The sequence below is a fragment of the Cervus canadensis genome, chromosome X, assembly GCF_019320065.1.
Source record: "Cervus canadensis isolate Bull #8, Minnesota chromosome X, ASM1932006v1, whole genome shotgun sequence".
In the NCBI taxonomy this organism is placed as follows: Eukaryota; Metazoa; Chordata; class Mammalia; order Artiodactyla; family Cervidae; genus Cervus; species Cervus canadensis.
This window is the reverse complement of record NC_057419.1, coordinates 126,425,374-126,436,693: the sequence shown is the minus strand read 5'-3', so window position 1 is coordinate 126,436,693 and position 11,320 is coordinate 126,425,374.

Here is an 11,320-nt window from a genome sequence, read left to right as displayed (position 1 = left end):
TCAATCCAGTGTGTATGCCAGAGTGGATTGTGGGTCATATGACAGTTCTATTTCCAGTTTTTTAAGAATCTCCACACTGTTCTCCATAGCGGCTGCACTAGTTTGCATTCCCACCAACAGTGTAAGAGGGTTCCCTTTTCTCCACACCCTCTCCAGCATTTATTGCTTGTAGACTTTTGGATAGCAGCCATCCTGACTGGCGTGTAATGGTACCTCATTGTGGTTTTGATTTGCATTTCTCTAATAATGAGTGATGTTGAGCATCTTTTCATGTTTTTGTTAGCCATCTGTATGTCTTCTTTGGAGAAATGTCTGTTTAGTTCTTTGGCCCATTTTTTGATTGGGTCATTTATTTTTCTGGAATTGAGCTGCAGGAGTTGCTTGTATATTTTTTGAGATTAATCCTTTGTCTGTTTCTTCATTTGCTATTATTTTCTCCCAATCTGAGGGCTGTCTTTTCACCTTACTTATAGTTTCCTTTGTAGTGCAAAAGCTTTTAAGTTTCATTAGGTCCCATTTGTTTAGTTTTGCTTTTATTTCCAATATTCTGGGAGGTGGGTCATAGAGGATCTTGCTGTGATTTATGTCGGAGAGTGTTTTGCCTATGTTCTCCTCTAGGAGTTTTATAGTTTCTGGTCTTACATTTAGATCTTTAATCCATTTTGAGTTTATTTTTGTGTATGGTGTTAGAAAAGTGTTCTAGTTTCATTCTTTTACAAGTGGTTGACCAGTTTTCCCAGCACCACTTGTTAAAGAGGTTGTCTTTTTTCCATTGAATATCCTTGCCTCCTTTGTCAAAGATAAGGTGTCCATAGGTTCGTGGATTTATCTCTGGGCTTTCTATTCTGTTCCATTGATCTATATTTCTGTCTTTGTGCCAGTACATACTGTCTTGACGACTGTGGCTTTGTAGTAGAGCCTGAAGTCAGGCAGGTTGATTCCTCCAGTTCCATTCTTCTTTCTCAAGATTACTTTGGCTATTCGAGGTTTTTTGTATTTCCATACAAATTGTGAAATTATTTGTTCTAGTTCTGTGAAAAATACCGTTGGTAGCTTGATAGGGATTGCACTGAATCTATAGATTGCTTTGGGTAGAATAGTCATTTTGACAATATTGATTCTTCCAATCCATGAACACGGTATGTTTCTCCATCTGTTTGTGTCCTCTTTGATTTCTTTCATCAGTGTTTTATAGTTTTCTATGTATAGGTCTTTTGTTTCTTTAGGTAGATATACTCCTAAGTATTTTATTCTTTTTGTTGCAATGGTGATTGGTATTGTTTCCTTAATTTCTCTTTCTGTTTTCTCATTGTTAGTGTATAGGAATGCAAGGGATTTCTTTGTGTTAATTTTATATCCTGCAACTTTACTATATTCATTGATTAGCTCTAGTAATTTTCTGGTAGAGTCTTTAGGGTTTTCTATGTAGAGGATCATGTCATCTGCAAACAGTGAGAGTTTTACTTCCTCTTTTCCTATCTGGATTTATTTTTTTCTCTGCTCTGATTGCTGTGGTCAAGACTTCCAAAATAATGTTGAATAGTAGTGGTGAGAGTGGGCACCTTTGTCTTGTTCCTGACTTTAGGGGAAATGCTTTCAATTTTTCACCATTGAGGGTAATGTTTGCTATGGGTTTGATATATGTTTTTTATATATTGAGTTATGTTCCTTCTATTTCTTGCTTTCTGGAGAGTTTTAATCATAAATGAGTGTTGAATTTTGTCAAAGGCTTTCTCTGCATCTATTGAGATAATCATATGTTTTTTATCTTTCAATTTGTTAATGTGGTGTATTACATTGATTGATTTGTGGATATTAAAGAATCCTTGCATTCCTGGGATAAAGCCCACTTGGTCATGGTGTATGATTTTTTAAAATATGTTGTTGGATTCTGTTTGCTAGAATTTTGTTAAGGATTTTTGCATCTATGTTCATCAGTGATATTGGCCTGTAGTTTTCTTTTTTTGTGGCATCCTTGTCTGGTTTTGGAATAAGGGTGATGGTGGCCTCATAGAATGAGTTTGGAAGCTTACCTTCATCTGCAATTTTCTGGAAGAGTTTGAGTAAGATAGGTGTTAGCTCTTCTCTAAATTTTTGGTAGAATTCAGCTGTGAAGCCATCTGGTCCTGGGCTTTTGTTTGCTGGAAGATTTCTGATTACAGTTTCAATTTCCTTGCTTGTGATGGCTCTGTTAAGATCTTCTATTTCTTCCTGGTTCAGTTTTGGTAAGTTATACTTTTCTAAGAATTTGTCCATTTCATCCAAGTTGTCCATTTTATTGGCATAGAGCTGCTGGTAGTAGTCTCTTATGATCCTTTGTATTTCAGTGTTGTCTGTTGTGATCTCTCCATTTTCATTTCTAATTTTGTTAATTTTGTTCTTCTCTCTTTGCTTCTTAATGAGTCTTGCTAATGGTTTGTCAATTTTGTTTATTTTTTCAAAAAAACAGCTTTTAGCTTTGTTGATTTTTGCTATGGTCTCTTTAGTTTCTTTTGCATTTATTTCTGCCCTGATTTTTAAGATTTCTTTCCTTCTACTAACCCTGGGGTTCTTCATTTCTTCCTTCTCTAGTTGCTTTTGGTGTAGAGTTAGGTTATTATTATTTTACTTTTTTCTTGTTTCTTGAGGTAAGCCTGTATTGCTATGAACCTTCCCCTTAGCACTGCTTTTACAGTGTCCCATAGGTTTTGGGTTGTTGTTTTCATTTTCATTCGTTTCTATGCATATTTTGATTTCTTTTTTGATTTCTTCTATGATTTGTTGGTTATTCAGAAGCATGTTATTTAGCCTCCATATGTTTGAATTTTTAATAATTTTTTTCCTGTAATTGAGATCTAATCTTACTGCACTGTGGTCAGAAAAGATGACTGGAATGATTTCAATTTTTTTGAATTTTCCAAGACCAGATTTATGGCCCAGGATGTGATCTATTCTGGAGAAGGTTCCGTGTGCACTTGAGAAAAAGGTGAAGTTGATTGTTTTGGGGTGAAATGTCCTATAGATATCAATTAGGTCTAGCTGGTCCATTGTGTCATTTAAGATTTGTGTTTCCTTGTTAATTTTCTGTTTAGTTGATCTATCCATAGTTGTGAGTGGCGTATTAAAGTCTCCCACTATTACTGTGTTACTATTAATTTCCTCTTTCATACTCGTTAGTGTTTGCCATACATATTGTGGTTCTCCTATGTTGGGTGCATATATATTTATAATTGTTATATCTTCTTGGATTGATCCTTTGATCATTATGTAGTGTCCTTCTTTGTCTCTTTTCACATCCTTTATTTGAAAGTCTATTTTATCTGATATGAGTATCGCGACTCCTGCTTTCTTTTGGTCTCCGTTTGCATGAAATATTTTTTTCCATCCCCTCACTTTCAGTCTGTATGTGTCCCTTGTTTTGAGGTGGGTCTCTTGTAGACAGCATATATAGGGGTCTTGTTTTTGTATCCATTCAGGCAATCTTTGTCTTTTGGTTGGGGCATTCAACCCATTTACATTTAAGGTAATTATTGATAGGTGTGGTCCCATTGCCATTTACTTTGTTGTTTTGGGTTCACATTTATACAACCTTTCTGCATTTCCTGTCTAGAGAAGATCCTTTAGCATTTGTTGAAGAGCTGGTTTGGTGGTGCTGAATTCTCTCAGCTTTTGCTTATCTGTAAAGCTTTTGAATTATCCTTCATATCTGAATGAGATCCTTGCTGGATACAGTAATCTAGGTTGTAGGTTATTCTCTTTCATTACTTTCAGTATGTCCTGCCATTCCCTTCTGGCCTGGAGGGTTTCTATTGATAGATCAGCTGTTATCCTTATGGGAATCCCTTTGTGTGTTATTTGTTGTTTTTCTCCCTTGCTGCTTTTAATATTTGTTCTTTGTGTTTGATCTTTGTTAATTTGATTAATATGTGTCTTGGGGTGTTTCGCCTTGGGTTTATCCTGTTTGGGACTCTCTGGGTTTCTTGGACTTGGGTGGCTATTTCCTTCCCCATTTTAGGGAAGTTTTCAGCTATTATCTCCTCGAGTATTTTCTCATGGCCTTTCTTTTGTCTTCTTCTTCTGGGACTCCTATGATTCGGATGTTGGGGCGTTTCACATTGTCCCAGAGGTCCCTGAGGTTGTCCTCATTTCTTTTGATCCTTTTTTCTTTTTTCCTCTCTGCTTCATTTATTTCCGCCATTTTATCTTCTACCTCACTTATCCTATCTTCTGCCTCCATTATTCTACTGTTGGTTCCCTCCAGAGTGTTTTTGATCTCATTCATTGCATTATTCATTTTTAATTGACTCTTTTTTATTTCTTCTAGATCTTTATTAAACATTTCTTGCATCTTTTCAATCTTTGTCTCCAGGCTATTTATCTGTAACTCCATTTTGTTTTCAAGATTTTGGATCATTTTTATTATCATTATTCTAAATTCTTTTTCAGGTAGATTCCCTATCTCCTCCTCTTTTGTTTGACTTGGTGGGCATTTTTCATGTTCCTTTACCTGTTGGATATTTCTTTGCCTTTTCATCTTGTTTAGACTACTGTGTCTGGAATAGGGCTTCTCTCTCTTTTTTTTTTTTTTGGTAAGGTTATAGTGTATTGAAAATGAAAATTAAGGAGTAGTAGAGGAGTACTAGGGGACTTTAAAAGAAATAAGAGAAAAAGAAAAATAGAAAATATAAGAGAAAAAGAAAAAAAAAGAAGGAAGAAAAAAAATTTTTTTTCCTAATTAAAAAAATCATAAAAATCTATGAAAATGAAAATTAAGGAGTAATTTGGGAGTAATAGGGAATTTTAAAGGAAAAATAAAAGAAAAAAATAAAAAAGAAAAAAAATTTTTTTTTTCCTACTAAAAAAAAAAAGTAAAAATATATCTAGGAATTTCTCTGGAGCTGTTGCGGTCAGTGTGGGTTTGGCTCAGTTTCAGATAGCTCCTCGTTTCAGCTTACACTTCTCGGTATCTACAGGCCCCTTCCGGTGTAGTCGGTGTTTTCTACAGGGATTTTAATCTGTTGCACCGGTCCCTTCTGAAGCGGTTCCCTTTGTTTATTTGGCTTCTGTTTGCCGGTCTCTTCAGAGCCTCATTTCCGCCCTGACACAGGCGGGCAGAGGTGGACTCTTATTCAGGTAGCTAGTTCCGTCTCGCTGCGGGGAGGGGCTGGCGCTGCAGGGAGGGGCTGTCGCTGCTTTCTCCGTCTGCCTCCCGGCTGCTCTATATGGAGCACGCCCCGCGCTGCGCGGTTCCAGCCCTTGGGTGTTCCACAAAAGCGCGGTACAAAAAGCTGCGCCTGCTCTTTGTGCCTTCCCCGTCAGAGCTGTCCAGGCAGCCAGGGGCTTGACGGGCGTACTCTCCCCGGGTGCAGCGCGCCCACTCCCTTCCGCGGTCCCAGTCTCAGCTTCCTACAGCGCCAGTCGGGTGCGTGCGCCTTCTGCCCTCCGCGTCCCCAGCCCCAGTCCCTGCCCGCGCTGGTCGGGTGCCTGCACCCTGTGTCTCGCCGCGACCCTCCCGGCGGATGTCGACCATCCAGAATTTCAGGAGGTCTTTGATTAGAAACTGGAGGCCTGTTTGCAGTGCGGCAGGGGATGCGGCCCTTGGGGCCGAGCCTGCCCCTTTCCGCTCCCCCCTGCCTCCTGCCTCCTGCGGGGCTGGGCCGGTCCGCAGCCTGCGAGCTCTTCTCTGGACTTTCTCGGTCCCTTTGTTCTGCGAACGGCCGGCAGTGTGTTTGGGCCAGTTAATTTTCTCTCTCTCTTTTGCTGCCCCACAGTTTAAGTTGGCAACTCACAAAAGCTCCCTATGATTGTCCTCAGGGCACTCAGGCCCGACCCTACCTCAAGCAATGCCGCCCGCTCCTCTCCGTTCCACCCCCACTTGCTGGTGGCAGATGCGGGTGTCTGGGGTACTTTTCTGCTGGGAGTTGCTTTTAGGCTCGTAATCTGTGGGTTTTATTTATCGTTTCCCTCCCAGTCAGGTTGCCCTCCGAGATTCAAACACTTCCCCCAGGCCCGCCAGTGTGTGGGTTTCCCGGTGTCTGGAAACGTCCTGTATTGAGACTCCCTTCCCGGGACGGATCTCTGTCCTTAGCTCTTTTTTCTTACTTTTTATCCTTTATATTTTGTCCTACCTCCTTTCGAAGACAATGGGCTGCTTTTCTGGGCGCCTGATGACCTCAACTAGCGATCAAAAGTTGTTTTGTGAAGTTTGCTCTGCGTTCAGTTATTCTTTTGATGAATTTGTAGGAGAGAAAGTGGTCTCCCCGTCCTACTCCTCCGCCATCTTGGCTCCTCCCTCCTCGACAAAGAGGATTTAAAACAATTTTTCTGACTGGAAAAAAAAATCAGTGCTGTTTCTACAATGTAACTGTTCCCACCTGGTAACTAGAGAAATGTATAGTCACAAAAAGGCTGAAAAATCCTTCAGGGGGCTTAAGATTTTTTAAATTTAACTATCAGGTCAATGCAACTAGATTCTAGGGGAAGGGAAAGGGGCATTTGTTATTTCATTTCATAATAATGTATACACATGTGCACATAATATTACTAAAAGCAAAAACTTTAGATTATGTATTCAAATATATCTCCAAACCTTGGTAAATTTGATTCAAAAAAGGTAACAACATTCAAAACTCATAGATGAATTTAAGCAATAACCTTCTTAAAAGGATAGTTTTGTTACTATCTTTAGAGGTTTATTGATTTTTGTCCAGCATTCAATCTCACCGTATTTTCTTATCAATTTGTAGAATTTCATTCACTACTTCTTTAAAGCTTGACTACTCTTTTTTAGTAAAATTTTAGTACACTTTCTACTGAATTATTGCAATATAATTTAAAGTCAGGGAACAATAATAACAGTAGGATTCCAAGTCCAATGTACTGTAGACTGATCTTAAAATAGAGTCTGGAATAATAGTGCCCATTATCAGCTTTAGGACTGAAAGAGACCAAGAAATAAATAAGATGTAATGGGAAGGGAAAAAATCTAGTTCATTTCAAGGTGCAGTTCCTATTTCTTTGAATACAGTCAGCCACAGTTATTTCTTGAAGCTGAATAAATAAAGCAAAACATAACAACTAGCATCTAAAAACACATAAAATTTAGTAATAATCATAAGCAGGAATATTTTTTCAATTGAAATGACTTCAATTCAGTTGAAATAGTTTTTCTCCTAAGTCAGAAATACCCATATTTTAAAACAATTTTCAGTCAGTCTATCTTCCAATAGTTACCAGCCTAAGTTAATGTGGAGACTAGGGGACAGGAGTTCCTTTCAAATTTATGTAGCTCAGGTAAGGACCTTCACCGTTGGATCCACCTTAACTTCTTCCTTCCAGAGCAGGCTTTCATGGAAAAAATAGTGAACTGTACCAATCCTGTAGAATGTATGTGTCTAAAGCATCATCTGACATTTTGTAGAGACTGCATCTTCCAGACAATAGAAACAGTGGGTTCTGCTCCTCATCTTAGAAACTAACTGTAAATCTATGGCTGATTCATATCAGTGCATGGCAAAAACCACTACAATATTATAAAGTAATTAGCCTCCATCTAATATAAATAAATGAAAATAAATAAATAAAATTACTTGAATAAAAAAAAAAAAGACGCTAACTGAAGATTGCTTGGAGCAGTTTTGGTTCCATCTCAGCCATAATTTCCAGTCTTTTGATGAGCTAATGACTTATAGTCAATCTTTTTTGTCTTCTGCTTGTGACCTGCTCTGGTCTTTCTTCCCAGTTTCTCCTTGCATTTGCTCACTTTGATTTTTCTAACTTGCAAGTGTGCTTGGTATGACACATCAGCCATTTAGATCTCCAGGCTACTCAGTGGAGGTGAAGATGTCAACCCAATCTCCTTCCCCCTTGGTGTCCATACATTCATTCTCTACATCTGTGTCTCTTTCTGCTTTGCAAATAGGATCATTTATACCATTTTTCCAGATTCCATGTATACATATATGTGTTAATATATGATATTTGTTTTTCTCTTGCTGACTTACTTCTCTCTGTATGGCAGACTCTAGGTCCATCCATGTCTCTGCAAATGGCTACTTGCTTTAATGATCATTATATTTAAAGATATGTTAGTTTTACATTTCTCACAGGAAAAAGAGCCTATTCTGACTCAGTCTCAAACATACAAACATACAGAGGCATGTTAAAGTACAAAACTTTGGCTTTGGAGGATCATACTCATGCTACTATAGGGCATATTTGATTACAGTCCTCATATTATTTTTGCATAATGAATACATGTCACATAGCATGTGTATCTTTGGTTGAAATAACCTGTGATTTGCTTTGTATAATTTCCCAATTTTAGGTAATTTATTTTCCTTGTGTGGATGTGCTTTAGTTAAATTAGGTTTTTAACTAAAACGTTATTATTTCTGAGGTTGTTAATTTTAAAAACTGCTCCCCATGTGTGAAATCCCTGACGCCCCTACCTGAAACAAATGGAAAACTTATTTTTTAGATGTATCTTCAAAAAACCAGGATGCCTAGGATTCCCACAGAGGAATATGCATGCACACACTCAAACAATAAACACGCAATGCAAGTCATACAAATTTGTGATCTATCCTTAAGAAGTTCTGCAGGTACAAGAAATGGTAATCCAGAAATAAAAGAACAATACCAACTCCCTCCCCCAAACCAAACCCTAAAGATATATATATATATATATAATGTGATTTAAGGCACTAAAGGGAATAGAAGTCACAAGAAGAAAAATAAAGAAAATGACTACAATAATCATAGAACTTCAAGAAATAAAAATAGGGTCAATAAATTTAAAAACTAAGTTGACTCAGAATTGAGATAGAAAATACTACAGAGTGATTAAGAGACATAGAAGTGTGAATGACACACCTGACAAGCATTCCAAAAGAAGAGAATAGAAAATATAAAGAAATAATATGAAAATAAAGAAGGATTTTCCAGAATTTAAGGAAGACATGAATACTCAGATTGAAAGAGTAAAGCGCCAATCAAGCTAAACTGATGGGTGAAAACAAGATTAGTTGTTGTCTAATTAGCAATCAAAGAAATAAAAGTTAAAATGAGGTGTATATATTTAGTTAACATTTTAAAGCTACAAATCCGCAATGATGATAATGTGGATACTCATTCTTCTTTATCCATTCAGCCAACAGTGGGCTCTTAGGTTATTTTCCTATCTTGACTATTGTATACAATGCTGCAATAAACACTGAAACCATAATCACAGAAAACTAGCCAATTTAATCACACAGACCACAGTCTTGTCTAACTCAATGAAACTAAACCATGCCGTGTGGGGCCACCCAAGACAGATGGGTCATGGTGGAGAGGTCTGACAGAATGTGGTCCACTGGAGAAGGGAATGGCAAACCACTTCAGTATTCTTGCCTTAAGAACCCCATGAACAGTACGAAAAGGCAAAATGATAGGATACTGAAAGAGGAACTCCCCAGGTCAGTAGGTACCCAATATGCTACTGGAGATCAGTGGAGAAATAACTCCAGAAAGAGTGAAGGGATGGAGCCAAAGCAAAAACAATACCCAGTTGTGGATGGGACTGGTGATAGAAGCAAGGTCCGATGCTGTAAAGAGCAATATTGCATAGGAACCTGGAATGTTAGATCCATGAATCAAGGCAAAATGGAAGTGGTCAAACAGGAGATGGCAAGAGTGAATGTCGACATTCTAAGAATCAGCGAACTAAAATGGACTGGAATGGGTGAATTTAACTCAGATGACCATTATATCTACTACTGTGGGCAGGAATCCCTTAGAAGAAATGGAGTAGTATCAATGGTCAACAAAAGAGTCCGAAATGCCAGTACTTTAGGAATGCAATCTCACAGAAACGACCAGAATGATCTCTGTTCGTTTCCAAGGCAAACCATTCATAATTCATAGGTAACCCAAGTCTATGCAACCAGTACCGTGAAGAAGCTGAGTTGAATGGTTCTGTGAAGAAAGCTACAAAACTTTTAGAACTAACACCCCCAAAAAATGTCCTTTTCATTATAGGGGAACTGAAACACAAAAGTAAGGAAGTAAGAAAACTCTGGAGTGGGACTTCCTGCTGGCCCATGTTAAGATTGAGCTCCCAATGCAGGGGACCAGGTTTGGGAATCCATGGTCAGGGAACTAGATCACACATGCTGCAACTAAGACCTGGTGCAGCAATAAATGAATAAATATTAAAAAAAAAAAAAAAAAACACCTGGAGTAACAGGCACATTTGGCCTTGGAGTACAGAATGAAGCAGGGCACAGGCTAATAGAGTTTTGCCAAGAGAACGCACTGGTCATAGCAAACACCCTCTCCCAACAACACAAGAGAAGACTCTACACATGGACATCACCAGATGGTCAACACCGAAATCAGACTGATCATATTCTTTGCAGCCAAAGATGGAGAAGCTCTATACAGGCAGCAAAAACAAGACCGGGAGCTGACTGTGGCTCAGATCATGAACTCCTTATTGCCAAATTCAGACTTAAATTGAAGAAAGTAGGGAAAATCACTAGACCGTTCAGGTATGACCTAAATCAAATCACTTATGACTATACAATGGAAGTGAGAAATAGATTTAAGGGACTAGATCTGATAGACAGAGTGCCTGATGAACTATGGACGGAGGTTTGTGACATTGTACAGGAGACAGGGATCAAGACCATCCCCATGGAATAGAAATGCAAAAAGGCAAAATGGTTCTCTGAGGAGGGCTTACAAATAACTGTGAAAAAAGAGAAGCAAAAAGCAAAGGAGAAAAGGAAAGCTATTCCTATTTGAATGCAGAGTTCCAAAGAATAGCAAGGAGAGATAAGAAAGCCTTCCTCAGCAATCAATGCAAAGAAATAGAGGAAAACAACAGAATGGGAAAGACTAGAGATCTCTTCAAGAAAATTAGAGATACCAAGGGAACGTTTCATCCAAAGATGGGTTCGATAAAGGACATAAATGGTATGGACCTAACAGAAGCAGAAGATATTAAGCAGAGGTGGCAAGAATACACAGAAGACCTGTACAAAAAAGATCTTCATGACCCAGATAATCACGATGGTATGATTACTCACCTAGAGCCAGACAACCTGGAATGTGAAGTCAAGTGGGCCTTAGAAAGCATCACTATGAACAAAGCTAGTGGATGTGATGGAATTCCAGTTGAGCTATTTCAAATCCTGAAAGATGATGCTGTGAAAGTGCTGCACTCAATATGCCAGCAAATTTGGAAAACTCAGCAGTGGCCAAAGGACTGGAAAAGGTCAGTTTTCATTCCAACCCCAAAGAAAGGCAATCCCAAAGAATGCTCAAACTACCGCACTATTGTACTCATCTCACACGC